We start from the raw sequence: 23,971 nt of genomic DNA, 5'->3' as shown, positions 1-23,971 counted from the left end.
AAGGCGTCCTCCATAACGAAGGGTTTCCAAAGTGTCAACTATTGCTTTTTGACAGAAGGAGCCATATGCTGCCTTAACGCCAAAAAATAATGCGGTAGGTGTGTCTCCACGAACCAATTACTCTTCAATTGATGAGAAAAAGGCAATGACAAAGTCATTCATTTCCCCCGGGCAAGCGTTCGTATTTTCCAGGAACCAATTTGGTCGTTTGTGAATCATTTTTGTCCAATAGCTTCCCCACGCAACTAAGCAGAGATATGGTTATGAAGGAGGCGTAATTTCTTGGCTCCCTGGTTTCAATATAGAAATCTTTCGCAAGCTTCGATTCAGTAGGAATCTCCACATTTATCCTGCCCCCCCCCCCCATGAGGCGTTGTAGTACTCCAGAAGACCTACGCGAGCTGTGCGGCACAGATTTGCGCGGGTTTCAGAACTCACAACGTTATGGCTAGGCGATGATCGCTTGTTTTTGACGCCGAATTCGACCGTGAGCTCTTCAAGTGTAAATGGTAATTCTCAGTTAGGAAGTTAGGATGGACTAGTCTGATGACTTGTAATTTGTGAGGAAGCTTTTGCCCCGCTGGACAGGAGCTTACAATACTGTTCTGCCACCTCTTTCAGCGATGCGCACCCATCCCTACTAGAAAATCCTATTTGTTTTCAAACGGGTTTCATCAAATAGGGTTATGGAACGGGACCCCGTTTGATCCTGTTCAGTCCTGACCTGTTTAAATCCTGTTTATTCCTGTTTAAACCTGACCCGTTTAAATCCTGTTTAAACCTGACCCGTTTAAATCCTGTTTAATCCTGACCCGTTTAAATCCTGTTCAATCCTGACCCGTTTAATCCCGTCCTATCTAACCCAGACCTGTTTGCCCCTGTTCAGACCTATATTTTACTACATTCATACCAGGTCCTTTCAGAATGGATTGATGTTGCTTAATATAATTTACTCTTTAAACCTATTTTGTACACTTGTGTATTTGCGATCAGCATTGAAGAGAAGTAGATCTGCATTATGTTTGCAACAAGAATGCCACTTTCACATGTAGGTTTGCCTGGTACATTGCTTGATACGAAGATGAACACAATTTTCGGCATAAATTGATTAGCACTACCAACACTGATGTGATACATCATGAACAAGTTTTGTATGACCCACGAGTACGTTCTCTATGTATGACCTACAAGAAAATGCACCCTGAAGAAGACTGTACCTCATTTTCCTATTTACTACAAGTATGCAAATGTAATTCTTGCAAGTTTAGTATATGTTCGATCACTTGTACTCGTCCTTTTTGCTGTAATGGTTTGTTGACAAATCCACAGTAAAGCGTAATCTTGGGGTGAAAAATGTCAGGCAAAGTATTGGCATGTACTTGTAAGTGAAAAAGACAAGTATATTTTACGTAGGTATTTCTGTACACCCACTTGAGCTTTCATTAAGCCTGAAGTCCTCCGGCTTAAGTAAAAGCATGTCATAAATGTCCCAAGCACTGTTTATTGGACCTTCTAACGGTATTTCGATGCATCCAGTCTGCCGAGAGAAGACCGCTGGAGTGGGTTGCTTGGGTCAGAGCGAGCAGGGCACCTGAAAAAGTAAAGCCAATAATTTATCTTGACTCATGCAACAGGTTGGCACATAGGCAAATTTGCCTATATTCCCACAGATAAGAAAGGTTCAGCATTCCGGTCATAGGAGATAATGAATAAATCTTATTGAAAAATATGTGGTTTCATGCAATGCCTATGTTTCAAGGGAACATGGATTACTGTGGGAGAATAAGCTGTCATAATTAGCAGGCGATTTAAGCAAGTGTTATAGGAAAAAGATGGACACATCGTTTGATTTACAATAATTACTAGTATTGAAGCAACAGAATACAAACAAGAAATACCTTTAAAAACAACACCGACAGGTTGAGATAATATATTATTCAGAAACTAAACCCTTCTGCCAGCAAAATACCGTAGTGTACTGGCTTTGACATTGCGCTGCTCAGGCAGAGGGCATGGGATTGAATCCCGGCCACAATGGCTGCATTTAGATGGCAGAGAAATGCCAAAACCCCTATGTTAGGTCTATTGGGTACATGTTAAAGGAGACTAGGGATCCCGCCAACTTGAAGTTATAAAAACCGGAGTATATTTCGAGATAAGCAAACTCACAAAAGTAGAAGGCCCTGGCCATGCCAAGACCATATAAAGCCTTTTAAGGTAGGTGCCAGCAGCCGCAAAATTTCTTGTAAAAGCGAAATATAGCAGAAGCGTTATTTTTCCGTAGATCACTTTTGCAAGGTATTTTACAATTTGACACCCGACATGTTGGGCATCTACGGGCAACAGCAATTCTTGCACAGATCATAGCAAACACTGTTGCACCTAGGTATACATAGACACATAGGTATAGGTACAGTCACCGACTGATTTTCCGGACTCCGAAAATTCGAACATGATTACTCGGTCTGCTTCACGGCACCGTCATTCTCCCCATGGACCATAATGTATAACAACTTCCGAAAGTTCGGACGCCTTGCAACCTCTCGTCTGATTTTTCGGACACTCCTTGAGCCAACTTGATCGAGAGCACCATGCACCGACTCTGACCGTTGCATGGTTCTACTTGCTGAACGCCATTTTTGTTTTGAACGGAGCCACCTTGCTGCCCCACGAAGTGGCGCTACTGCAAATCCCTGCTCATCATCATCGCTTCTGCCTGGTTTGTAGCTACAGCAGTTCCGGTCTCAGCTTAGTATGCCATGTTAAGACAATCCAGCAGCTGATTTGTTTGTTTCTTCGTGCACGACGCTGCGAGTAGGCCAGGTTTTTTGTTTGTGCAACTGATGTCGGTGTGACGATGTTTGACGAAGCAAGATGGGCCAATTCATTTCACTAATATCTAGAATAGCTACCTGTAAGCACCACCTACCTTTCAACAAGATTTGCAAAGCAAAAAACCTCATCCTGAAAAGTCTGCACATGAAGACATCGGTAGCATCATCAGTGTGGGGCCTCAAGATAATTCGGCAAGCCAGGAAATTACTGACAGCACGAGTGCAAGCATGCCAACAGGAAATCAGTGGCTGAATAATGCACCTTCTACCAATTGGTAGACAGTGCATTTTCGCAAAGCCCTAACTACAGCAGATCATTGTTCAGGAGTTCCCGAATGCACAACTCCATGCCATTTTCACGCCGACTCTAGGGAAGCACCTCTGCACAGTTGCAAGAAAAAAAGCTAGATGCCCCAAGAGAAATGAGCCCACTCAAGCCATCGAAGTTATGTTTACCTTGTCTTCCTACAACTACTCGAAACCTAGGACTGCTGTTTTGCACAAGGGAACAAACGTCAACATTGGTGCCTCGCCCAACACAAGTGGTCTGCGCCGTAGAAGGTGCCATCAGTCAGCCCACAGATGAGGCCCACATCAGTGCTGTCAGTGTGCTGTACAAATTGCAGAAGCACAGCCTACAAGCTTGTCTGCCTTAGTGTGATCGCACCAATGAACGAAAACCAACGAATCAAGTTTGTTTCGTGCCGAGAACAGTTGCCTCATGCTGGATTTTCCTACAATTCTTTCTAAGCACAGATAATGCTTGGTTTGTTGTGTAGGCATGTAAATAATGAAAAGGCCTGCATCACTATCTCTGAAAAAAATCATGTAACAAAGCTTGTACAGTACACAGGTGCAGTGTCTATCACATACCATTTCGTACAGTAGAGGCTACATCGGATAAACCGACCAATGTATAAATGACTGGCAGCGTGACAAAGCAAACTTGATGCGCGGGTCAGTTAGCAGTGGTAGTGCACTGCTCTCGGCGCACATGCACCTATGTTTGAAAGCTGCTTGATCGTGACAAAATATAAAGACAAAAGCGCTGGAGAGATATCTGATGCTTTTCTTATATGTATGACGAGGAACCTAGCACTAGCTCCCCATGCAGAGAATTACTAGACAGTGAGACTGCTTCTTATCATTGTAAAACAAGTGTCACGCTCACCATGTGATGCGTCCTTTTCGTTTCCGTGCGAACAGCATGTATTCAGATCTATTCTCCCCCTTTCACCTTTCGCACAATATCACTGTGCGAGCAATAATACTGAACTGTTAGTAGCAGTCTGTCAGGTTGCCTCCTTTCTTTCCTTGTGAATTGTGTGCTAAATAAGGCTTTTTTTGGTGAAAGAGTGCTAGTTTAACGCATAAACTAGCGCCATGGCACTTTGCAATAAAGGAGTTATAATTCTCTAAAAATATGTCCATGCAGAACAGTGCCAAAAGAACACCTTAAAGAAAGAACATGAGTGTATCTATCATAAAGACCAATCCTTGTCTTTTTTCCTTAACATAATTTTCAATACCGATATTGAAGTACAAGCTCACCATATTATATCGCCTTGTCAAGGAAGCAAGGCACAATGGTGCCCAACTGTCGCGGGACCAACTTGGATGTGGAGATCAGCGCAGATCAGCAACATAGCATGGTCTGCTTACACTTCTTCTCCAGGTCCAGCCATACCTATAGCAGCTATAAAACAAGTGAGCTTAGAATCACAAGCGAAACAATATAAAAAGTGACACTGAACAAAGCAACTTTCGTTAAGCATAAATAGGATCGAAATGCTGACATTATGCCCATAAGTAACTTCACTTTGAGCAACAAAGCATCCAATTTAAGAAAGATTATATGTATGAGCTATCTATGTGAGAAAGATTAATCGAACGCCCTCTATTTGCCATACTCCTCCCCTTATGCATGGATGTCTCACTGACTGAGTGAGCTGGGCTGATCCCAGGTATAGTGTAATTAAAGGTTGTCACTTGGTGGGCCAATCCCGACACAATTGCATGACTTGTACAATAATTTTAATGTGTATTGTAATGCTGGCCATCCTGCAGGCACTGCAACATTATAGCACCCATAAGTCTAATGGTATTACCTGATAAGGTTAACTAATAAGTGTCCCCAGAAGCATAACTCGGCATGTATACTCGGAGGCCATTATTATTAGAGAAGCAACAGCAGAGGTGAAGCTTTATCCTGTGCCATATGCAAAATGGCCGAGCACGCCCAGCTTTTTGGTTACATTCTCACTTGTGACCACTGCAACAGGCTGACTGACATGCATAACCAGCAGTTTGTAGGACCACATTTTCATAACCTGCAATTTTTTTTACATCTGAAGAGATCAGCCTTAAGCTCCATGATGCGCTCCACTCGAGAAGCATTATAAACTGGCAACATTTAAATGCTATGCTGCATGGTTTGTTGCATGCTTTAGGAATTTACTTATTTATTATACACATAGCTCATAGGCTCCAGTTGGAGTATTGCATGAGGTGGCAAGAAAACATCATCATCAGCCTGGTTACGCCCACTGCAGGGCAAAGGCCTCTACCATACTTCTCAAACAAGCCCGGTCATGTACTAATTGTCACCATGCCGTCCCTGCAAACTTTTTAAGCTCATCCGCCCACCTAACTTTCTGCCGCCCCCTGCTACGCTTCCCTTCCCTTGGAATCCAGTCCGTAACCCTTAATGACCATCGGTTATCTTCCCTCCTCATTACATGTCCTGCCCATGCCCATTTCTTTTCTTGATTTCAACTAAGATGTCATTAACTCGCGTTTGTTCCCTCACCCAATCTGCTCTTTTCTTATCCCTTAATGTTACACCTATCATTCTTCTCTCCATAGCTCGTTGCGTCGTCCTCAATTTGAGTAGAACCCTTTTCGTAAGCCTCCAGGTTTCTGCCCCGTAGAAACCTGGAGGCTTACAAATTCTGAACTAACAAGGAGAACATTCAACAAAACAAGTCAGACCAAAGAAGAAAAAATAACATACTCTCATAATGGGACTACGTATCTGGCAGCTAGCTTATAAAAAAGACAATTAGGAATGTTTTACTACTGGTAGCGCTTTAGGGGCAGGAATGTAGAATTCCAAGCTTCATACACTTTTAAGCCACCTTTCGTGGCTTTTTGTTTTGAAGTTCTATTCTCTGTACTATTATAGAAATGAATACCCCCCTCCAAAATAAAACGAAGAAAGACATGTAATGCACAGTAATGTAACACAATAATGTAATGCACAACAGTGAATACTTAGAAAAATGTAATTAAGAACATGGAGTCTATGTGGGCACTGATGTTAGAACTCTACATGAAAGCATAATAATAAAGGTGGGCGAAGCATTTATGCTTTTGTCGGGCAACCTGCAGCAAGACATACATGTAAAAGGACATGCATGCCTCACAACACAGTCCCTAAAAATATCTGTCACAATACAGTGAGTAGGTATATCATGCATATCTACAATAGCCCCTAATTATATTTAACTCAGAGGGGGCTACCTATGTAACTTGATCAAACTGCAGGTGGGCCAAATTCTAAATATACGATTCAAGTAGACAGAAAATGGACGTTATGAAAATGTATCTACAGCAAAAGTGTTTTACATTATTGTTGTACATTATGTCATACCTGCCAACCTGTGAACATAATATTTTGTAAAAATGCTGCAGACACTAAATTCTTTGTTGGGGACATAGCACACATTATTTTAAAGCTTGCTCTCAGCACCCCCATTGTTGCATACACACACACATTATTAATAAAGGGAAAATCACACATCTACCCGCTAGTAGCAATTGCTACAAAAGAAACCCGTACGGATTCCTCGAAAGGAAAGCCTCACATATGAAAAAAAGAAATCGTCCAGGTCTGGGAGTCAAACCCGGGACCACCGCCTTTCCGGGACAGCCGCTTTACAATCTAAGATAACCAGGCGGCTAGCAGATGGCCGGGCGAAGTCGAATTTGTCGACAACATGAAGCAAAGGCAAGGGTCTGACGTAATAGTTCTGCGGAAACGCGCAAGGTGTAGAGAAGTAATTAATAAAGGGGAAAAAAATATTACGTCAAACCCTTGCCTTTGCTTCGTGTTGTCAACTAATTCGACTTCGCCCTGGCATCTGCTAGCCACCTGGTTATCTCAGATGGTAGAGTGGCTGCCTCGGAAAGGCGGTAGTCCCGGGTTCGAGTCCCGGACCAGGACGAATTTTTCTTCAACTGTGCGGCTTTCCTTTTGAGGAACACATACGGGTTTCCTTTGTAGCAAATGGTGCGAGCGGGTGGACGTCTGATTTTCCCTTTATTAATTACTTCTCTCCACCTCGTGTGTTTGCGCAGAACTATTACGTCACACACACATTATCAACCATTATTTAACTTGTCGTGCAGCACAAAAAGCAGCAGCGAGCTTGAAACCAGTAACTGACAACAATGTTTTTTTTAGATTACAGAGCTTTACGCTGCTTCAGGAATTTATCTGACCAAACTTCCCAAAAGCAAGTGCCCCTCTGATGTTCTCGTTAGAGATATTGCATTGCTAATAATAAAGCAGTACAAGTACCATTGCAATTAATTTTTTACATGCATTTTAACAATGTCATGCCGTCAATCTCTCAACAGCTTTAAAACATCTTAACCAACACAACTTCGTTGTCTTTCTAAAGTGACATTCATAAAATTGTAAAGTGAGCCCACATTTGTAAACCCACGAAAAATTCAGGAGAGTTTCCAAACATGGATGATACCAACAAAATCTGCAGCTCGTGTAAGTGGCAGCAACTGCTTTGCACACACCTTGTCACAGCATGCACATCAGGTACTTTTCCGTGCTGTTGAGGCTGCAGAAGTGCCGCAGGTGCATATGTGGAGGTGCCTCTGGTTCACAAAATCTTGCCATCCCTAAACAATAATAAATGCTCAATTTATTGTAATCCCTGCTGAAACTGTAAACTTGTGATATAAAAAGATCACGTCATATTTTGATAAAAGTCTCATACAACCAGTTACATGAAGCTGCAACTGGTTGTGCAAATATCTGATTGTAACATCACAGGCGGTTAAATAACACGTAAATCGAACTGTAGCAAACATGAATCTACTATGAAGAGGTTCACACAAACGTACAGCTGTATAACGTGAAATGTGAATTGTACTATCAAAAAATTCCGTAGGACATGAAAAGCGTTCCAAAACCTAATTTGTTTATGCGGCGCAACAAAGCACTGCTCCCAAAGGACGATGCGCTCAAAATTACAACAGACCACCTCTATTTCTGGAGAGACAATACAGAAAAGAGAAAGATTTTTCCGTTAAAAAGAAGCATTGCTTATGTAATTTCGGCTTCTCCGCAAGATCGGAACCCTTTACAAGTACACGAAAACACACAGGACACTAATACACGTCATCTGACGACACTCTATAAACAGAAGAATTTCCATACAAGCTAAAAATCTGGCCATGCGTCAACGAAGGAATCGGGTGCTATCTCGCGCAGCTGTTAGCTGTGAAGACCGACACATCGACGTACTACTTCTAGAAATGCCTATACCATTTCTCAATGAAAAGTTATGTACACAAACAGTAACTTTCTTTCCTTGAATTTTTGTGCCCATTTAGATCAAAGAACCACCCGCGCTAGCGTGCTTCATAGGTGAAAGTAAATAAACCACAGATAGAGCTGTTGGTAACATGAATACGTTTTAGGGCAATTTCCATGGAACTTTTTGCTAAATGTGCACTGCGACATGAAGAACAACCATTTGAAAAGCACATTTATAATTCTTGCTGCTTTACAAATCCGGATTCGGTTATTGTACGGATCTTGCGATACGTACAACAACGCACACTTCACGAACCATAGACAGGAAGAATGCGCGCAAGCGCCGGACTTACCTTTCTCGGCGTACTCGGAAAACGCTCCTTTTAGTGTCACAGGTGCCGCGGCATCGACTGCACCAACGGTCCTTCCGGCGCACACACTGTTGAATTGCGGATCAACTACAGGACGTAAGAGCACAACTTTCACCAAATTCTTCCGTACAGTGCGATACGATGCGACAGTGCCAGAGGATGAGATCCTTTTCATGAGCCCGGAACAAAGGAAGCGCGAAAGGTCATATCTTCGGCATCGGCGCACCACACGAAGGATACTGCGGGCTACATTACGCGGTCCCAGGGGTTTTGTGATTCTCAATGTATACAAGATGCACCACAATTTTTCTCGGCACAGCGTACACACGATTAAACAACTACATCGGACGGCGTCAATACACAGCAAGCACTCACATGTAGCGACAAACTGAAGACGGCAAAATAATATCACCTGTAACTTTACCGGCGCTACCTGTGGTGCCATCTGTAGGCCGCCACCGAAAGCGACCGTGCTTTCGGTGATCTCATGGATGGTGACGGCGTTGTATATCGATGTTATGCGAGTCGTACAGCGTCTTGTACGACGTGTTTCAGCAACGTTGCTTTTAATAGAGAGGACAGCAATCTGCGTATACGCCGTATAGACGTCTCACCCACTTGAAAAACACAACAGGAAATTTTCAGTCTGTCGTATTTTGGGACGTCGTGACTGTCGTTCTGTTCTCTGTAGTGTGACGTCCTGTAGTCGAAAATTCTGTAGTTCCTGATAAATATTTGATTAAAAATTGACAGAGACCAATTTAAGGATATGTAAAATTATTAATACAAAAAAAATAAAAAAATATAAGTAGACAAAAAAAACGCTTCCGCTGGGAATCGAACTTCGGACCTGACGGTGCCGAGACAAGCATCTTACCACCGCACCACGCCAAACATTTTTTTCTCTTTATTGCATGGGATTATCGTGACTGTCAAACCGATGCAGTTACATTACATACGACATACCACGCCAAACATGCGCGCTGGTGAAACGTTTAGGCTGTGCCAACAGTGTAAATCGCTGTCTGGGTTGCTGTTTACATTTACATTCTAAAAGCCAAGATGCGCTTTCACTTCACCGCGTCAACTGCCGCATCTCTAGATGAGCAAAAGTGTTGTTACGATCGACAGGTACATCGTGGAGTGCTAGACCATCGATTTTGCTGTAACGATATCCATATTTGATAAGAAATTCAGAAATAGACAACGGTGACCGGGGACACTGAGGGTTGTTACTGCTAATTTCGACAGTTGTCTCTTGCTCTTTACACTTTTGAGCTCGCATATAATTCGTGTGTTCAATGCTATATAGCTACATAAACACTCGTGGGTGAGTCTTCATCCCGACAGAATACTGGCTTCTCACGGCAGCGCTGTACCAGATTAATGAGACCCGAGCGAGACAGCTTTTCACGCAACTTTGTGGAACAATCCAAAACTTCTTTTCCGCTTCGCATAAGCTTGTGCAATATTTCTGGGAATTAACTAATGTCTCAGTGTAACCGCACATGTAAGTCCACAGGCTTGTGGGCCCCATCTTACCAAATAAAACAAAGCGGATACGCAGCCATTCCCGCAGATGGTATGATTTTGATCAGCGGCGGATTTGGAGGAGGCCGGTAGGGCGTTGCGGGGGGGGGGGGGGGGGGGGAGGGGGGGCTGGTGCCGCGTCGTCACGGCACAATTATAACAATTGGCCACGTCGACTTTAATACTGGTGTCGGTGCTATCAGTATTGCCGGCTTCAGAGAAGCACGATTGAATACCGCGCAAGAGAAAAGTACAGTGTACACCACCGATGCGAAGCTGACATGTTAATATAAAGGGCCGCGACCGAAGGTGCTTCTGTTGCGACTTCAGAACTCTTGGCCGTCGCGACCGAATGTTTCCGTTGCGACGTCATAATTGCTGTCGTAACGTCAGTAATGTCTGTCGCAACTACAGAAATGTTAGGAACATCTGTCGTACAACAGAAATTTCTGTGTTTGCAGCAGGAATTCCTGTTGTCTTTTTCAACTGGGCAGGACTGGGAATCGGATTGAAATTCGCAGCTAGCATATCGCAGTTTGGTCTGTGAATGTTCCGAGGTGGTCACGCAATTTCAGTAGACCTTGATAATGGCCCCAATTCAGCACTAGGGGCTAAATTGTCAGGATGTCGAACAATAAAAAAGTTCCTCCCCAGTTCTATTCAAGCATTAAACTGGTATGCATGATGCCATCCAGTATGGTTGCCACAAAGCTCCAGATTAAACCAGCTTTTGTGACAAACAGGCGACCCTATATGGTGCCACTGCGTCCAGTATAAGCCAGTTTAGTTGCAAACAGGGCCCCTGTTAAGACCCATTTCTGCGTGAACTGGTCATGCATATACCTGCTTGCATGCCAAACGGGACCCCGCTCAGACCTGTTCGTGTGTGAACTGGTCCTGTTTATACCTCTTTGCATGCCAAACGGGACCCCGTTCAGACCGGTTCGTGTGTAAACTGGTCCAGTTTATACCTGTTTGCATGCCAAACGGGACCCCGTTCAGACCGGTTCGTGTGTAAACTGGTACAGTTTATACCTGTTTGCATGCCAAACGGGACCCCGTTCAAACCTGTTCATGTGTAAACTGATCCTGTTTATACCTGTTTGTTGCTAAACAGGTCCCTGTTAGAACCAGTTTAAACCTGTATAACCCAGTTTGAATTTAAATAGGATTTTCCAATAGGGATGTGATGACAGCGCGATATAAGGGTAAAGCTGCTGGGGCTCTTTGAGAATGCCACTAACGACTCGCCAGATTTTCTCGGCGGTAATCGTATGTGCAGCGTCGCACAAAAGTACCTCCATACTTTTCGGTTCATTTCGGTGAGGTAAGGCCGTATGTTTATAAAGCCCGTCGACAAGTTCTGAGGTCATCGATATATTTAGCACACAGAGCCTTCATTTCGGCACGCCTTCGAATGGCACATAAACTTTCGAATTATTCCTCGTTAATAGGTACATTCCAACGCTTAGTGGCAGAGTTGGTACTCGATTTCAGGCAGTGAGCTATTGTCGGCATTAATTCTGCATTCGCAGTCGAGGCTGTGATCCCGTTGCCTACGACTGCTGTGTAAGCTTACCAGTCTACCGACTTCAGCTTTACTTTTCTGGGCGTCGTCCGGAAATAAAGGGCAGAGACTAGGATCGGGTAGTGATCGCTACCCCTAGTCTCGAATTGATGCGCCAGCCGAACAGAGAGGCAACCTGACTCGATGCGAACGTAACGTCAATGCAGCTAACAGTTTTCGGGTTTTTTAGGTATGATATGCTAGCCTCAATTAAGGCCTCTATGTTGTGTCTGCAAGAAGGTCACATACATGTGCAAGATGCACATTTATGTGAGCAGCCCCAGACATCACTGTGTGCGTTAATATCGCCACAAATAATATGTGGGGATTGAGTGCTTGTCGAACAAGTTTTGGATTCTTGACACGTCGAAAGGTGAACCTGGTTCCAAGTAGACGCCATCCGGGGTAAAGACTTTATATGAAACCACTGGGGTTGAGCAAAGATATTCATTCTTGTCATGTGGTGCTATGTCAATCACAGAGGCAGGCACGTTGTTTAGAAATCCAACGAGGAGTCTGCAGATTCCGCTTTGTCACCATGAATAATGAAAGTAACAACGCTTTATCCTGAACTGCCCTGCGACGCGAGACTCGGAAATGACTATAAAATGGAATTGTTACACTTGTGCAGGATACTTAAGGTCTGCTAAGTTAGGGAGCCAGCCACGAGCGCTCCACTGCGCTACATGTGAGCAAGTGCTTGCTGGCGGACACCGCTGGCGACACAACTGTTGCCGAAGCCACCGTGCTACTATGAAGAAACACGCCGTTGTGCCGTGAAAGAAGTCGGCACTAGCGGTTCTAAAGCCAGGATGGCCTCTGCCTCAGGCATGCTTTTAAACGATGGACTGGCAGGCAGAAGAGCCTTGATTGCTGCGAACATCATTGGAATCAGTACACTTGATATGAGTGGAGAGGGGAGGGCTCCAAACCCGATCTGTGTAAGCAGAAGTACAGGAAGGGAAGTGTAAACGCAATTTTGTGGCGGAGACCTTAAGCATCTTTGTGTTACAGGATTTTTCTACGCCAAGGAAATGCCAGGTGCTTACAACCTGGAGAAGCACTCAGTGCTGGGTGTAATAAGGCTATTCAACATCTAACCGCCGTGATGAGTGCTGTCACTGGTAGAACAGGAAGGGCTGGGCCGAAAAGTGATGTCTTTGCCAGTGAATCGGCAGTTCCATGAAAAAACTTACCTTTTTGACCGGGTATCCAAATAAGATGAACACATTGCAGATGGGCAAGAACTAGCAAGTGAAAGAGGTTTAGCATGCGCGAATCACTAGTCGCGGTAAGAGATCACCCAAATAGTAAGCCAGTAAGAATACCAGCTGTAACTGCTACAAACTCAGTCAGAAAAACATTTTTCTCGCTTGGGTACTGCTCCACGAGCTTCTCAGAACACGTCTTTTTCATTTTCTTCGTTTTTTGCCTGTTCGTTCGTTCTTAGGCGAATTTATTCTTCCGTCATACCAGCACCCCTGTCCCTTTGTCGTCTTCGCCGCCTTCGCATAATTTCGCCTTTGCAGCACACAGCGCCAAAGACAGCGCATCACGTGATGGTATTGCAGACAACATGACAGGGACGCAGATTAAATCGTACAATCGAGCGCAGGTATTTTTCATTTATGAGGCCCAAAACAACGTGAAACTACCTAGCTACCATCAATATGCCTGGTATGAGATGAACAGTGTGCCGCATGAAAAGTTCTAATAGGACACTGTCAACGCTTCATTGACAGTTTCCCGCTAGCTGTCTAGATTGTTTATTTTTTATGCAGCAGTCCTTATAGCCCATCAGAACGCCACGTGTTTAAGTACACTCGTCTATCGGCCTTGTCGAAATACATTTCGCTTGGCTATGACTACTGCCGGCATCGATTCATCATCGTTATTGCTGAATTTATACCGTTCCAAAATTTACATATGATTGAAAAATAATGCCATCGCACCTTTAAATATGGCGAGATTACTCAAATAACTGCAAGTTCTGAATAATATGCCCTGAGAGTTGAGAGCGTAAGTTCATATCCTTGGTTTGTACAAAGTACTTCCTGTGTGCTGTCGCAAGGGACATTATTTGTTCTTGCGTAGTCATGGCAGACCAATTTTGTTTAATGCTTTTGACAGCCGTCAGAAAGGAGCCTTTCTGCTGATTAGATTATGTCTACAAACTTAATCTCCTTGACTTATATATGGGAGTCTCTATTTAGCCGCAGTACACGTGACTCAACGAGCACATGCCGGCTAATTATTATTTAACACTAGCACGTGTAAAATTTCGGTTCGCGATGCAGCGTCATTGTATATATGCCTAAGTGTATTTTAACCCTCAAACTACAAGTTTCCACATTTTGTCATTGTTTTCGAGGTCCACAAAAGCAGCGAATTCTCTATGACGCAAACGCGACAAACGCGCCAAGCCAAATGCCTTTTCAGTGGCGTAGCGAGTTGTGTGTGGGGGGGGGGGGGGATACGCTCAACTCTATTGCCGAGTAATCGGTAATCGCCGCGTGTGAGTGCGCAAGGTGGGAGGTCGACGAGCTGCTGCTAGTGCCACTTGAAAACACGGGGAACGAGTAGCAACTCTCGCTGCGCTCGGAAACGGGCGGCGGAATAAAAGAAACGGCCACGTCACGCGTCGGACTGGCAGACGCAGAAGGACGCACCCTTTCACGGACAACTGCGAGCGAGGTATACCGGCTGCAACTCGAACGGCTTCTCAACGCCCCTTCGCTTCGCGGCATTCGTACTTTGCGATTCGATAGGGCAGAATCGCACTGCGATACCCGTGCCGCGCCAATGAATAACCGGAGCCGCTCCTATGTGAATGCGACGCGACGTCAACACGCTGTGACTCGGCGCACTACAGTAACGGCAAAAAAAGAAAATGAAAAAAATTTCGAGGAGGATCACTATATTAAATGATGGGCGTGGCATAATTCCCGCGTTCTTGGTCTGGGCGCATTAATACGCTTTTATACGATGTTACGGGTGTGTGACGGAGCATCTTCTGTGTCGAAATACTAGAAGCAACCTTTTTCAGATGCCTTGCATGCCAAATTCCACGAAGCAATCTTGCAATGTAGCATATAGATGGGGCAGAAAATAGCTTTCAGCCGATTACGTATTGAGCATGTCATAATAGCTCTGCGTCTCTGCGGCAGAAAACAAGAAAGAAAAAAAGGATCTTCCACTCGTCTGACTGTATTTCCACTGCGTTATGAGATTCCGTCTTTCGATGATCATATATTTTTTTCCGAATTTGCATGGCATCTTCACCGTCATGGTCATTTGTCAATTACAGCAGTTCCTGTCTGATACATTCCTGTTTGTAACATTGCCCGCGTATTGCGACCTGACGCACTGGTCCCGTTTAGTTCCCACGGACTCATCTGTATTAGCTTCCCACTTGCAACGTTTCCCTTTCCGGTTACTATGTTTCAAACATGCTACGGGGCACCAACAATCTCGCGCACCATCGACCTGGAATCGTTCGTCAATGGTACCTGCGTTGACGGCTGTATGTCGCTGCTGAAAACGGTCACGTCGCGGAACCTGCACTGTGACGAAGTTTTAGTGAACTGCCACACTTGTGCAGCTCACTGCCGTTCAGCACGGAAGGATCGCCATCACCGTGATTAGATTGTGGCCAGTCAGCGAGATCTCCACAGCTGAAAACGGCAAAGCCAAGAGGGGGTGGATAAAGGCGCAAGCGGTTGCTCCACCCCCAGGTTTGCGCACGTTTTTTCCGTGCTATGCGATAGCTTGAACGGTTACTGGAAACATATACAAGCCTGCGCGGAAAAAAAAAAAGAGGCCTGTTATTGCTCGAAAGTTGGTTCTTATAATAGATCTGTTGTAACTACCAGATGAAAATTACAAGATTCAGTTACTGTGATGCATGAATAACAGCGCAAAAGAATGTGTTTAAATTTCACCGCCAGGTAGCGCTAATCAGTTTTACTGGAGTAACTACTTAAAAGGAAAAAAAAACGAAATCAGGAAAGAAACCATTTATGATAACTTAAAGGGAAGCTCATTACTTTTCGAAGCGACATCAGGATGTCTTAGAACACGCACCTATAAAGCGACAAATAAGAAGGAGGAAGAAGCATGTGCTTGCTGCGGTAAAGCTAGGGAAACGACGGAGCATGCTTTATTAGAATGCGAAGACGTCTACCCAGCGGTAGATTTAGGCACCACTGGCCTCCTTGAAGCCCTTGGGTTCAGCAGGAGCAGTGGTAAAGCAAACATGTCCGCAATAGGCATTAGTAAGAGGCGATTGGAGGATTGGAGGGAAAAAATTAGGGAAACGACAAAAGACGGAGACCTACAAAAGCCCAGTTCGCAATAGGGGATCAGTAAATTTGGGCGTGGGAGTTCATAGGACTTCTTTTTTCTTGTTTTTCCGTTTTAACCTAGGAAGGACATTAGGCAGTATAATCGCAAGAGCTTGGTGGCACAACCCACCGCCCCGTTCCAAAGGAGACGCTCATAACATCCATCCATCCATCAGCAAGTTGACTGAATAAGTTTTTTACTATGTACACTATATCAAATGAGATTTTGTGTAAAAGTAGCTTTTTTGTCTCACAGCTGACGCTGTCGCAAGCATTAGCGAGTTCTAAGGTTGTACGTCCTTGATCAGTGCTCTCTGTGAAATGTATAAACGGGGTTGCGCTGAAACATGACATTATAATCCAGTGCTTCTGTTAACGAGTCTTCAAGGGCAACTGTTGGCAAACGAAACACAACACCATAACTACCACTTTACACTCGTTGGCCTTAAACACTAGCATTTAGGTACCATAGCACTACCTTAAACTACCACTACCATTAACAATACATATCATTACCAGTGTTGCAACAAGCATTGTAGCTGTAGCTAACGTTTCAACAAGAGACTCCGGCTTCATCACGGCTGTTACAAAGACAAGGTCGTCTCGCCAAAGTGTTTGCTTCGGAGACAGTCTTTATTCAAACACTCTTAATCCCTTCAAGCCTTCATTTTCCTGTTAGCTTCTTACTCTCTTGATTTGGATAGCCGTCGTATGTAACTTAACGGGCAGCTATTCATAAGAAACTCGAACCACGCTGTCCGAATAAATGCTCGTGTATAAAATACGCAAAATATCTCTTCCGACGCGAGTCACAGCTATCCTTTTGCTACAACCACTTAAGTACAATTTAACGTCGCAGACAAACAGCATTGCGCAACCCAGTGTGGACCTCCGACACCCGCAAAACCACAGCTCCACGCGGCACGTTAGCTCGGGCCAACGTTCGATACGTATTGGAAGTTCCCGGCCCACTGATAGCATAAGGTTGACAGCGTGATTTCAGTATGGGCTGCGCCATTCTGATTCTTTGCCCAATGGTGGCCTAAGATAAACAGCGTGTATGGAATATCGGCTCGACCACTGCAACAAACAGTATTAGCAATGCCGTTCATAAATGCGGCAATTAATGAACCGACATTCATGTTCATTTGCCAACGTGGCTCATTAAGCTGACTTTCTTGGAACAAAACAGGGCTTGAAGTAAGCAAATTTGTTGTTCCTATTCTTTTAAATGTATTTTTGTACGAAATGCTAACCTTAACTGAGTTTTAAGAACAGCCAATACAAACTTAAAATCTGGGGTTTTAGGTGTCTAAATCACAATGTGATTATGAGGCGCGTCGTAGGTGGGGGGGGGGGGGAGGGGAGGGTTAGGGTTTAAGCTGACCACCTGTGGTTTTTCTACGTAAACCCCATGCATGGTACCCGGGCGTTATTGCACTTCGGCCTCACCGAAATGCATCCCCCTAAAGAAAAAAGCCAATGCAAAATGCAGCAAGCCGAGGTAGCCGCATAGCGGGCGTACGAGCCACTGCTTTATTGAACGTGCTGGCGAACATGAGCTTTCGATGAGGAACAACGGTATTGCGCGTTTGCAGGCGCATTGAATATTTTGCATGTGCGCTCAGCTGCTTTAGAGGATAAAAATTCTGGGGAGAATCGAGAGTTGCAGTGCCACAGATCTGATGGAACCGTTTTATAGTGCCTCGACATGGAGCGCACATGTATTAGTGAAACTTCTATTTTTTTTTTTGTTTAGCAGCGAAGAAAGGTTCATACATGGGACGTTGCGGAGACGTAATCATCATAGTCATATTCCAATAGATTTGCTTGTTTGTGCATGTGTAGTAAGCTCGTTGTATGGACGTCTCTGATAGAAAAAATATTTAGTCGAAAGTTTGCGTTTGTCCGTGTCAACGCCCTCTCGTGCTTCTTTGTCTTTCGCACTGTGCATTTTCGCTTTCTTTTCGGCCTAACTCTGGCTGCCAGCACATGAACAGGGGAATGCGGTGGGGTCACTATGGTCCCACTTGTTCCCTTCCGGCCCTGCCGCCCGACAGAGAGAGAGAGACATTCTTGATTGGGGGTGGGGCTAAGTTTAACGCGGTGCCTGTCTCTCAATAGAGGACATCTCAAGCCCACTGCACAAGGAGGAAGGGGAAGAAAGGTGGAGTGGCAGCAGCCGCCCGAAGCACGCGGTGAGAATGGGTCCTGCGAGGGAGAGTGTGGCGTACACGCCGTTTTGTTCATTCAGCCTTTCCTTGTACCCTTTTCTTCTATGCACTGCTAGCACACCGATTAAATGGCGTGAGTGCTTGCAGTCTTAATATCCGTTCTTGTCAGCGCATTGCTGTCGTGAAAAATGCTTACTTGTAGTCGTCATTCCTGCGCGAAGGCTACATATTGAGATACGCAGCAATGTGGCCACGTATTTTTGCGAGTGTAAGAAATAATTGTAGCAAAGGCAACAAATAGAAAAAGGTCAGTAAGTTGTTTTACAAGGAAAATTGTTTCAATGAACTTAATATCAGGATACGGTTGCGTAAAAAAATTACGTCCAGCTGCTCGAGCGCTTTTTCTTGTCGCTTTAATTCCACTATTTTTGTGCATGTTACCGTTGAAGTTCTAACATTTCTTATATTTTTGTTGCTTCCTTAAAGCTGAAATTTTTTCCGTTCACGTTGCACTACACAGAATCGATTTGAGACAGCCTAACCCACAATGTCCGGTGGGGATTGCAACGTTACATTGGGTTTGCCGGCTATAATCTTGGGGAAAGGATGTGCGGATTATAAATTGAGGTTGACTAGAAATTTAAAACAGTTTTTATGTGTAGTGGTTACATTACAAATGTGATAATGCGCATTTTTCATACCCTTTGTAGAAAAAGACGAATAAACGGAGCAGGCGGGCACTGCGAAGAGAAGTTCGAACAATGAGTAGCTCTTTGTCTGGTTTCTTCGCGTCTGTAAGTTTCATAAATTTTGCCATTGCCACACGAGAAGGCATTGCCATACGAGATCGTTCTTGCATATACGCGAGGAAAGCGAAGTCAGACTTTACGTCAACATGGGCGTGATACGAACCTCTAGGAGCCAGCACTCGCAGCTGCAACATCTGAAGCGGAGTTAAGAGGAAGCTTTAGCTCGGGCCCAACTCCGACGCGGCCTATATTCAAATACATGTAAAAACGCAAAAAAGTTTTTATGAGATAACCCCTGAACCGATTTTAATAAAATTTGTTGCATATGAGAGGGAAAGTGAAATTCTAGTGACTGTTGGTCACGGAATTTCTATTTAGGTTCTGAATTTTGTTAAAAAGATTTTCAAAAATTTGAAAGTTTGAAAAAGATAGAAGCATGAAATTCACAAATTCATAACTCTTCATCAAGAGCAGATATTGCGGTTCTGTAAGCGAGATCCATCAGATCATTGAAAGCGGACAAATTCGATACGTCATTTTATATCTTACGTGAATTTGTTACGTTGTTTACAAGGAATCTGCAAAACCTATATTTCCATTTTACAATATTTTTTGACATTCATGTGTAACCTATCAATTTTGTCCGCTTTAAATGTACTATTAGATGCAGTTCACGGAATTGTATTATCAATTTTCGTTGCTGAGTTATAGAGTTATAAACTTGATAGTTACGTTTTTTGAAAATTTTCAATTTTTGCCAATTTTTAATAAAAAATTGACGACGTAAATCAAAAATCCGAAACCAACAGTCACTAGATCTTAAGTTTTTCTTTTAAATGCAACAAACCTCGTCAAATTTGGTGCAGTGGTTGTCGAGAAAAGCGAATTCTGCTTTTACATGTATTTAGATAGGAGCACCCGAGCTAAAGCTTCCTCTTAAGAGAGCTGCTCATGTTCACACGTGTTGAGTTAGAAAGCCGAGAGGAGTGCAACACATCGTCACAGCGATCTGTCGATGACCGTGCTGAGAGAACTCGAGGGAGCAGCACCGCTTCCATACTGCACAGTGCATCATACAGCTGGAGCGAGTGTTTGTTCTGTCGATCTAAGAAGCACGGTACACGCGTCTGCGACGCCAGCCTATCTCTTGTTTCCAAAAAAGCGAAGCTAGCTAAGGATAACCGCTGTTATAGATGTACATCACGAGGTCACCAGGCACGGTCTTGCCATGTCGAACTCACGTGCTCAGCTTGTCACGGAAGACACGCGCGAGTACGTGTGACCCGAACTACAGAAAGAAAGATACTACAGCGGAAACTTCGGGACCAGCGGTGGCTTCAGGTGGCACAGCAGGGACAGTCTCGTCGCAATCAGTAATGCTTTGCGACAAAGATTCCACAAACGCTTGCGCAAAGACGGAGAGAGAAGTGTACCCGCAGACTTTTTGCGCTTTTGTCGTTAAAAATAACAGGTCGAGATACATCAGAGCGATTATGGATGGAGGCAGTCAGAGATCATTTATCACAGAAGATCTGGCTGTAAAACTACAACTGCAGGTACCGGGAGAAACCAGAATTTCATTCAACACGTTTGGCAACGCATCCCCAAGTTCTGCTGATAAACGAAAGGTTGTTGAAGTACCACTGCGTAGTCAGCTCTGTTCCGACATCTATATTGTGCAAGCAAGTATAGTTCCAGTTATCTGTCACGACGTTGCTGCGCCGACAGTTGATAACAACTTCATTCGGAAGCAGCGATGTGAGGGCAAATTTCTTGCTGACGACAAGAATTTTCTTGAAACGGATACTGAGAACGGCCTCAACTTGTTGATCGGAGCTGTCCATCTTTGGGAAATCATGACGAGAGAAGTTGCAAGGAGCATAGGAATTCTAGGACTGGTCGCAATCAACACGGCATTCGGATGGACACTACAAGGACCGAGTCGCCAAAGAGCCCTTCTTGACTGCGACGCTAACGTTATGGTTTGTGTTTTGCGAGTGGAAACGATTACTAACGATGACACAACCTCTCAGATTCTACAGTCGTTCTCGCAGCTCGAAGCAATGGGCATCACAGATTCTGGCAAACCTCCCTATCCTGATTTATTGCACGGTTCCGAGGAACAATTCGCAAGAAAAATGGTATATACACCGTGGCGCTGCCTTGGAAAGAAGATCAGAAACAGCTACTTGGAAGAACCGTGATACCGCGCTCGTGCGTCAACAAAAACTGGCAAAGAGGCTATCAATTAATGAAGGATTATTGGAGTGGTACAACGCAGTCATCCGACAATACCTGGAGCTAGGACACGCTGAAGTGGTACCTAAGGGTGTTCCTATTCATCGGGCCACCTATTATATGCCACATCGGGAAGTTATACGAGAGGAATCGCTGACCACCAAGCGCCGGGCCGCGTTCGACGCATCGTTACACGCTCAAGCCTTTCCATCACTCAACGACTGCCTGGATAAACGGGTGAACCTCAACCCAGAGTTACTACATGTACTGCTTCGCTTTCAGTGGTTTCCGGTCACCCTCAACTCGGATATCGAGAACGCGTTCTTACAAATTGAGATACAGGAGATCAACCGAGATGCATTCTGGTTTCTCTGGTTTGATACCATTCCCGTCACCCAAAACACTAACATTGTCGAGTGGCGCATGACTCGGGCACCATTTGGATCAGCAGCAAGCCCTTTCTTGCTCATGGCGACTATTCATCACCACTTGGATAACGCTTGTGAGGATAAAGCGCTTGCTTCTATTTTGAAGAAGTCCTTTTACGTAGAGGATTTACTGGTGGGTGCAGAGACATTCGAAGATGGTCTGAGCATCTATGAGAGATCGAAGGGTATTACGCGAGATGCAGGCATGAGTCTCAGAAAATGGAAGACCAATAACCAGCAACTACAGGTCATTTTCGACAACCAGTAGGAGCAAGTGGAAGGTACATCAAGGGAATCAACTGCAGTTTTGGGAATGCAATGGGATACCGAAACTGATTACTTCAAATTTTCTTCCAAATATATAGCCCAATAATTAGCCTCTGCGCAGCCGGACACAAAACCTACACTTCTGAAGGCTGCTTACCGAATTTTCTATCTTCTTGGTATTCTCCCGCTTTTCACCGTCACTGCAAAGCATTTGTTTCAACGACTGCGGGTTTTACGCCAGTCTTGCGATGACCAGTTACCACCGGAGATCAAGACGACGTGGACAGCATGGTGCGCAGACGGAATCCAGCTTGGCTTCATCAAGATTCCGCGCTGTGTGAGAGATGGCCTATATGGAGTGGTCGAGAAGCCCGAGCTGCATATATTCGTCAACGCCAGCCTAAAGGCTTATGGAGCATGTGCCTATTTGAAAACAATTGATGACTGCGGAAATACAGCTACTTCACTAATGGTAGCGAAGTCTCGAGTAGCACCTACCAAGATTTTAACACTGCCAAAGCTCGAGCTTATGGCTGCGGTAGTAGGAGCCACATTATTAAAGTACATCCGCTCATCGTGGGATTCAACGCATTTTCCCTGCCTCATGTGGACAGACTCAACGATCACACTGAGTTAGATCCGGCTGACCGTAACAAGTGGGGTCAGTTTGTAAAGCACAGAGTGACTGAAATCGCAGCGATTGCTGACCCACTGCTATGGCGTTATTGTCCCGAAGAACACAACCCATCACATTAATTGACTGGGGGCGTATGGTTAAAGATTCTACGTACATGTCGCAGCTAGTGGAGGGTACCTGAATGGTTATCCCAGCCGAGATCAACCTGGCCTACAGACTCGGACATGAGCACACAGATCTACGAAGAGTCAGAGTGTGACACGTAACATTTACTTCTTCAAGCGCCGAGAATAGTGGAAACCCTGATCGACTTAAGGAAGTTTGGCAACCTACAGAACTCCTGCGCGTTACCGCCTGGGTATTTCGATTTGTGGATCGATGTCGGCGTATTCAAACGTCGCTCGGTGGAACTATTTCGACAGAGGAGCTAAACAAGGCTGAAATGTTCTGGATCTGCCGTGTCCAGCTCGAAGTATTCACGAATAACATTGAACACCTTCGACTTAGAGGCACTGTCCAGAAACACTCCGTACTGCGCGATCTCCACCCTTACCTTGATCACAACGGGCAGCTTCGACTTGGTGGCCGACTTGAAAGAATGAATGCTACGTATGACGAAAAGCACCCGGTAATTCTAAGGCAAAGGCATCCCTTCACGGCCTTAGTTGTTGCTGTGGCTCAGTGCCGAGTTTTACATGGCGGCGTGGCAAGCGCTATGATGCAGATTTGGCAGCGTTACTGGGTTATACTTGCTCGACAAGAAGTTAAACGGATCATCAATGCTTGCTTTCTATGCAAAAAATACAACGGCAAACCTGTAAAGGTTTGCCGTTGTATTGTGGGGCGGCTGGTGGGAGAGACTTATCCGATCAGTCAAGTCATCTTTACGCAAAGTGCTGGGAAAGAGCAAGCTCAACAGCGAACAAACTGAGACTGTACTGCTGGAGGTAGACGCCGTTGTCAAATTTAAGACCCCTAACCTATACATATACGGACGCTAGAGAGCCCTCTTCACTATGTCGTGCTCATTTTTTGGCCAGGAGCTCATTTCTTGCCTCTCCAGAGCGAACCAGCAGTGACGACGAAGCTCGAAGTGCACAGGCTACGCGACCTGTCCTCAGCAAGAAGTTGTGATACCGCCAGAGGCTCGTGGACCACCTGTGGATCCGATGGAAGAAAGAATACCTCCTCGAGCTGCGGGCACTTCACTTCTACCCATCGCATTCTAGTAGCAGCCTAAAAGTACATCATCTAGTACTCATCGAGGAACCTA

The 23,971-nt window shown here is 44.7% G+C and overlaps 1 long non-coding RNA gene across 1 annotated transcript; it reads right to left on the bottom strand.

Moving 5' to 3' along the window:
• Positions 1-4,394: 4,394 nt before the first annotated feature.
• On the bottom strand, positions 4,395-8,983 carry LOC142564175 (uncharacterized). Its single transcript, XR_012824513.1, has 3 exons — positions 8,748-8,983; positions 7,650-7,754; positions 4,395-4,530 (listed from the first exon to the last, which is right to left on the bottom strand). It is a non-coding gene; the product is annotated as an uncharacterized LOC142564175 (long non-coding RNA).
• Positions 8,984-23,971: the final 14,988 nt, after the last annotated feature.

Source organism: Dermacentor variabilis, chromosome 11 (assembly GCF_050947875.1).
Source record: "Dermacentor variabilis isolate Ectoservices chromosome 11, ASM5094787v1, whole genome shotgun sequence".
Taxonomy (NCBI): domain Eukaryota; kingdom Metazoa; phylum Arthropoda; class Arachnida; order Ixodida; family Ixodidae; genus Dermacentor; species Dermacentor variabilis.
This window is presented reverse-complemented; position numbering and strand designations above follow the sequence as displayed.